Below are 7,051 nucleotides of genomic sequence, written 5' to 3'. Positions count from 1 at the left end.
TGGAATGAACTAACTGGCTAATCCAATTGAAATCGTTGTCTGATCTGATTATTGAAATAGTCCTTTTAGGTAATTCTCAGTCTCAGACCGCCCCCCTCCCCCCACCCCTGCTGCTTCTCTCCCTCGGATGGTGTTGGGGTGTGTGGAGGTGAGCGTGTTGCTCACTCCATCTTGTGATAAAGGGGAAGTTTTGGAGTTGTTGGTGTAATGTTCTGGCCTCTGGGGTAATGTCCAACATTGTCTCATTTGATATCTTAGCACGTGTCATTCTCCTCCTCTTGTTGCCTATTACCCAAGAAGACCATACTCCTCAACCCAGTTTTCAAGGCTCTCTTCACTAGAAGTTGGATTCCCACCTTCCAACTTTCTCTCATATGTTTCCAATTTGTTCCTCAAGACCCAGCTTAGAGCCAGCTACACCTTATAAGGTAAGGCCTTTTGGGCACCATAGCCTGATAATTCCCTTTCTCTGAACTTCTGGGGGGGTCATTATACCCGGCAATTAATTCTGTACTCCTTTGAGATCTCTCTTTTCTTATTGTTTCATAAAATTACTTATATCTCTTGATGTCATGTAATTTTTAAAGCTCCTTTCGGAGGCATGGATGATGCCTTATATTTTGTTGAATTCCCCAAATCTAATCCAGAGTCAAGTACAGAGAAGGACTGCAGGTGTTCACAGACAACAGGTTCGCATTCCTAGGATGTGAGGAGCTTCTAAAATTAGAGAAGAGGGGTCACTCCGTGGCATAGTGGTTAAGTTCCTCAGGCTCCGCTTCGGCGGCCTGAGTTCACTCATTCAGATCCTGGGTGCATGCGGACCTACAGCACTTGTCAGCCATGCTGTGGCGGTGACTCACATAAAAATAGAGGAAGACTGGCACAGATGTTAGCGCAGAATGAATCTTCCTCAAGCAAAAAGAGGAAAATTGGCAACAGATGTTGGTTCAGAGCAAATCTTCCTAAAAAAAAAATAGAGAAGAAAATAACCAGTAGCATCACAGAAAAATGGACTAGAGATATGAATAAATAATTCACAGAAAAAGAAATGAAAACGGTCCTTAATCACATGAAAAAATGCTCAGACTCACTTGTAATAAGAACAATAACCATTAAAACTACACAGATACTATTTCTAACCCATCAGGCTGGCCCAAACCCCAAGTTTTACAACACACTCTTGGCAAGGTGGTAGGGAGACAGGCACAGTCAGCATCACTGAGTAACTATATATGTTATGCAAGAATCTACTGCATTTGTGCTGGGAGAAAGGATTTGATGAGGCACTTTATGTGTCGTTGCTCTGACCTGAGCACTTTCCTTGCTCATGTCCTCCTGGTACCTCGAAGCTGTGTCCATCTGCAATGTTGTCAGCAGCACAGCTCACACACGTTCGTGGCATAGTCACCATTGCTTCAAGGCAAGAGAGGAGGCCAAGCGCTTCCCTGGGGTCTGAATGGTGTTAGTGAGGAGAGAGGATGTTTAGGGCCCAGCATCGCACCGTGCCATGCTGAGCACTGGCGGCCTAGCGTTGGGGGCACTGTGGGATGTTTAATAAGGGTACTATTGTGTTTGTGATTTGTGGGGCCTCTGAAGCATGGACTCTGGAGCAGGGACCCTGGGTATGAACCCCTTCTGCCAGGTTCTAAGGGAAGTTCAGCTTTGGAGTCATCTCCAAGGAAAAGATCAAGGAGGAGAAAAGTATCTAGAGAATGTAAGAAAGAATGTATCTTTTTTTTTTCTCACAAAAAGTAAGGCATACATTTTTTTAAAAGTATCTGTAAGGAGAGAGAGGGAATAGGGTAGAGACACAAGGACAGAAGCTGGATTTCTCTGAATATACTTTGTTTTGTAGATATGACTTTGGAACCATGTAAATATTTTATGTAACTATACAAAATTACACTTTTCAAAAATGGTCATCACTAAAAATCTAAAGTAAATGAAAAAAATGAACCTAACTCTTCATCCAATTTGAGGCATAACCACACAGAGAAAATCTTTTCTGAGCGACTTTAAAGCATAGAAATTTGAGTGTATAATCATAGTGGGATCATCCTAAGGACAAAAAGAACTGTCAAAAAAAAAAAAAAAAGGAAAGAAAGACGAAAAAAATAAATCTTGAACCATTTTCAGTAATCATATTGGTGGTGGTAGTGTTGGTATTGTTATTCTGATACTGTTATGTGTATACCATGGCATAAAGCAAATCGGTAATTCCGTTATATTGCCAAGAAGCAGGATTTTCAGTGTGGGAGAAAGTGGGCACACAAGTAACATAGGGAAGGTTAAGTAAAAACTCTGTAGTACCGAATTTGAACTGGAAGTTTCAGCAAGAATTAATGATAAAATTTTGTCATTGAAAAAAGTTTTTCCTAGCTCTGCCCACTGAAAAGGCCTGGAAACAATGAGCACCCCCAGGGTAACGAGCACCCTTTGGTGGCTACAAATTGTTGTCTACAAATGCTATTCCCGGTTAATGAAACCAGGGCTTCTTGGAGAAATGGCTGAGTCCAGGTCTGAGGCAGGAAACAGACAAGATGAGTTTGGAATATCTTGTCATAACAGAAAGCAAGGAAACAAAGTATCAAAAACTACTAACTTGTGACAAAAGGACTCAGGAGCTAACTTGAAGAAGCTCCCTCTGGCCAAAGATGGGAGGCACAACTTGAGTACCATAATGATAATAATGGCAATGAATTGAAACATATTAAGTATGTTTAAATACATGAGTTCCTAGTGATTAAAACCAAAAAGCAAATTCATTGGTTCACTTTGAAGAGAGCAAGGGAACAATGTCATGATTTTGGAAACAGATAAATAGTGGTAAAAAAAATAGGCATTTATCTTACCTTTCCTATATAAACTGTACCTCAGGATAGCCAAAGAATTGATGAGGGAGAAGTTTTCTGGGTTTTTTTTTTTAAAGATTTTATTTTTCCTTTTCCCCCAAAGCTCCCTGGTACATAGTTGTGTATTTTAGGTATGGGTCCTTCTAGTTGTGGCATGTGGGATGCCACCTCAGCGTGGCTTGATGAGCGGTGCCACTTCCAAGCCCAGGATTTGAACCAGTGAAACCCTGGGCCGCCGCAGCAGAGCGTGCGAACTTTACTCAGCCACAGGGCCGGCCCCAGAAGTTTTCTGTTTATAGAAGTATTGCAGTTAATAAATGACAAAAGAATTATGGCATTGGAACATCATCGCTATGCAACCCCTGAAAATATTGGTTCTAGACAATAATCATCAATGGATGCTAATGTCAGAAAAAGAGAACCAAATTGACATGTGTCTCCTGGTGGCAGTCCGTAATCTAACCTCTGAGCTATTCTTGCAAAAAAAATCAAACCCCAATCTGATCAAGCCTTTAGATCTCACTACCAATTTACTGGAAATACAGAGGACAGGGAAACATGTTAAATATCACCATAGGAGAGCAATCTGAAAAATTAGACTGGGGGAAATTTTATAGGACAAACAACCTTATTTCTTCAAAAATAAATTGCAAGGAAATTAAAAAGAAAGATCTGCAGATCAAGATCAAGAGACAAAACATATCAGCAAACATAATATATGGGCTTATTTGGAACCTGATTCAAACAAACTGTAAAATATATATATGTCGAACACCACATATATATAAATATATGTATGTATGTATATATATATATATACACACACATATATATAACAAAAGGGAAAGTTTGAACACTGATTGGCTATTTGATGATAATAAGCAATGACTGTTAATTTTGTAGGTGTGATAATGATATTGTGGTTCTTTTCTTAAAAGAATACCTGTCTAGAATACATACTGACATATTTAAGACAAAATAATGTGGTATTAGGACTTATTCAAAATAATCTAGGAGGAATGGGTAGCGTTATTGTTGAAAGAAGATTGTGAGTTAAGAAATGTTGGGGGACCAACCCAGCGACCTAAGTCATTAAGTTTGCATGCTATGCTTCGGTAGTCTGGGGTTTCACGGTTTTGCATCCCGGGCACGGACCTACGCACTGCTCATCAAGCCACGCGGCCACAGTGTCCCACATAAAGTAGAGGTAGATTGGTGCATATGTTAGCTCAGGGACAATCTTCCTGACAAAAAAAAAAAGAATTGTTGGAATCTGGGTGACAAATGGTTCATGGAGGGTAATCATACTATTCTCTCTTCTTTTGCCTATGTTTGAATTTTTCCATAATACAAGGTTAAAAATAAATAAGGTCTAAAAGGTATTTTTAATTACACAAATAGTGCATGCTTTTTGAAAGACATTAAAATAATACAGAAGCGTATAAAGGGAGGGGGCTGGCCCCTGGCCGAGTGGTTATGTTTGTCCCCTCCTCTTCGGTGGCTCAGGGTTTCGCCAGTTTGGATCCTGGGCACGGACATGGCACCACTCATCAAGCCATGCTGAAGTGGGGTCCCACATGCCACAACTAGAAGGACCCACAACTAAAATATACAACTATGTACTGGGGGGATTTGGGGAGAAAAAGCAGAAAAAAAAAAAAGATTACCAACAGTTGTTAGCTCAGGTGCCAATCTTTAAAAAAAAAATTTAAAAAAAAAGTGTTGAAAGGGAAAGGTAAAATCTCCTTCACTCCCCCTACCCCAAGCCTGGGAATAATGGCTATAAATGGTTCAGTAGATTCCGTGGTAATTTTGTATTACTGCCCACGCATTGTCACCATGCTACTCTGAGGAGGGACTATATGCCCTGAGTTCAGGCTTAGCCGTGAGACTTGCTTGACCAACGAACTGTGACTACTCTAGTCACTTCTGAGGAGACTCTTTAAGAGCCAGCACATGGTTCTCTATTCTCTCTGTCAGGAGATAAGTGATGTTCCAGAAAGTTAGATCCCAGAGCTAAGACAACAGAGCCACAACCAGCACACTAGTGCTTATGACAAGTAAACTTATACTGTGGTATACACGCAGATTTTTGTGTCATTTGTCACTGGGACACAACTTCACTTATCCTGATTGATAAAATATCCTTCCATACCTTTTGCTATGCATCTGTGAACACAATTTTTTCCCACAAATGTTATACATACTACTCTGCTTTTTTCTTTTTCTTTTTTTTTTGAGGAAGACTAGCGCTGAGCTAACATCTGCTGCCAATCCTCCTCTTTTCACTGAGGAAGACTGGCCCTGCGCTAAGATCCATGCCCATCTTCCTCTACTTTATATGTGGGATGCCTACCACAGCATGGCGTGCCTAAAGGTGCCATGTCTGCACCTGGGATCCGAACCGGGGAACCCCGGGCTGCCAAAGTGAAACAAGCGAACTTAACTGCTGCGCCACTGGGCCGGCCCCTATACTACTCTTCAATTTGCTTTTTTTTTTTTTTTAACTCAATAACGTATCCTGGGCATTTCAGTATACTTTGAAATAAAACTAATCTGAATTTCCAAAGGCCCCAAAACAGTTTCCTAATGCCAGAAACTTCTGTTTCTTTAACATCGGGGTCAACGGAGAGGTTGTCTAGTAAAAACTCAGGCGGGAAGTAAGCTGAATGTGTCTGAGCGTGAATTCCAGCCTTAGAGCCCTCCTTGTTCCTGGAGTCCTGTAACTGGCAGTGAACTGTGGATGTGCATGATTCCACATACTTTTCCTGCCCAAGGAAGGCAGGAAATCTGAGGTTGATAAAGTGCCTGTCTTTCTTTTTGTCATCTCACAGGCATTGCCTATGGTTGGAAGTGAAATCCTGGATTTCCTCAACAGCTTGGAGTCGGAGGGCTGTTGCTGTGGTTGTGATTACAGCTGAAGTGCTGAAACCACTTAGTTTCTTGCCTATGCTATCAAACCTGAATTCCAATTGGCCTCCTGGGCCCCTATATCTGATAATGGCACCACCACGCTCCCAGGTACATACACTAGAATCCTTGGCACTGCCTTTCACTCTGTAATCCGTTAGCATATGAGCTCTGTGGGGGCGGAGATTTTTATCTGTTTTTTTTCACTGCCAGGTCCTCGGGGTCTATAACGTTGATGCTGACACATAGTAGGTGCTCAATAAATATTTCACGGCTGGATGAACCTAAGCAGTTGCCATGTCCTGTGACATCTCTCTCTATAATTATCTTCAATCTGTCATCCTTTCATTCCCATGGTTATTACCTATGGTGGATTAAAGATGGTCACAAGTTTTTCACAATGCTCCCATTGAGATGTGGGGTGTATGTCCCCAACTCTTGAATCTGAGTAGACTCTGTGATTACTTGAACCAGTGGAATGCAGTAGAAACGATGTTCTGTCAGTCTGCGGGCCCAGGATTTAAGAGGCTGGCAATTTCCACTTCTTTCCTCTTGAAACTTTTACTCTTAAAGCCCCGGGCTGCCGAACAGGCCCTGGGACTGCATGAAGAGGGAGAACAGCCCAACAGAGACCGGCCTTCTGCTAAGGGGCCAGATATAAGAGTGAAGCTATCTTGGACCCTCCAGACCCTCCAAGCCTACCAGCTGAATACCATTAAGTGACTCCAGGTGGTGTTATGTGGAACAGAAGAATCATTCAGCTGAGTCCTGGATCCATCCTACACAATTGTAGCTGAGCCTGAATTCCTCATCTTCACAGTTGTAAGATATAATAAAATTGTTGTCATTTTAAGCCCTTACATTTTGGAGTGATTTGTAAGTGCAGCAATAAATAACCAGAATATTACCCTACTTGGGACCTTATAACTTCTTACCTGGAAAACTGATCCTTTCATTAGTCTCCTGTCCTTCCAACCACGCTCTACCCTACTCAGTTTGTTTTCATGGAGAAACTGTGTGGGGCTCCTGCTTTAAAAAAAAAAGAGTCATTGTCAACAGAATACAGACTAATCTCTTTAGTCGGCCCCCACTGGCCTTCTAAGATCTGTCTCTGAACTCACCTTTCCAAGCTCTCCTCTTCTTCCCTCACATTTCTTATGTTCCAACCAAATTCAACTGTTGGCCTAACCCCTTGACACTCCATGATTTTGATTTTGTCCCCACAGTTCCTCCTCCTGGAATGTCCTTCCCCTCATCCATGTATGTCCACATCCTGCTTGCCTCCCAAA

The 7,051-nt window shown here is 41.7% G+C and overlaps 1 long non-coding RNA gene across 1 annotated transcript; it reads left to right on the top strand.

Moving 5' to 3' along the window:
* The first annotated feature begins 295 nt into the window (after positions 1-295).
* On the top strand, positions 296-6,620 carry LOC123276339 (uncharacterized). The gene is made up of 3 exons (XR_006512723.2): positions 296-428; positions 5,687-5,873; positions 5,976-6,620. It is a non-coding gene; the product is annotated as an uncharacterized lncRNA (long non-coding RNA).
* Positions 6,621-7,051: the final 431 nt, after the last annotated feature.

The sequence above is a fragment of the Equus asinus genome, chromosome 13, assembly GCF_041296235.1.
Source record: "Equus asinus isolate D_3611 breed Donkey chromosome 13, EquAss-T2T_v2, whole genome shotgun sequence".
NCBI lineage: Eukaryota > Metazoa > Chordata > Mammalia > Perissodactyla > Equidae > Equus > Equus asinus.
The sequence above is the reverse complement of the archived record's forward strand: the minus strand, read 5'-3'. Positions and strand labels throughout refer to the sequence as shown.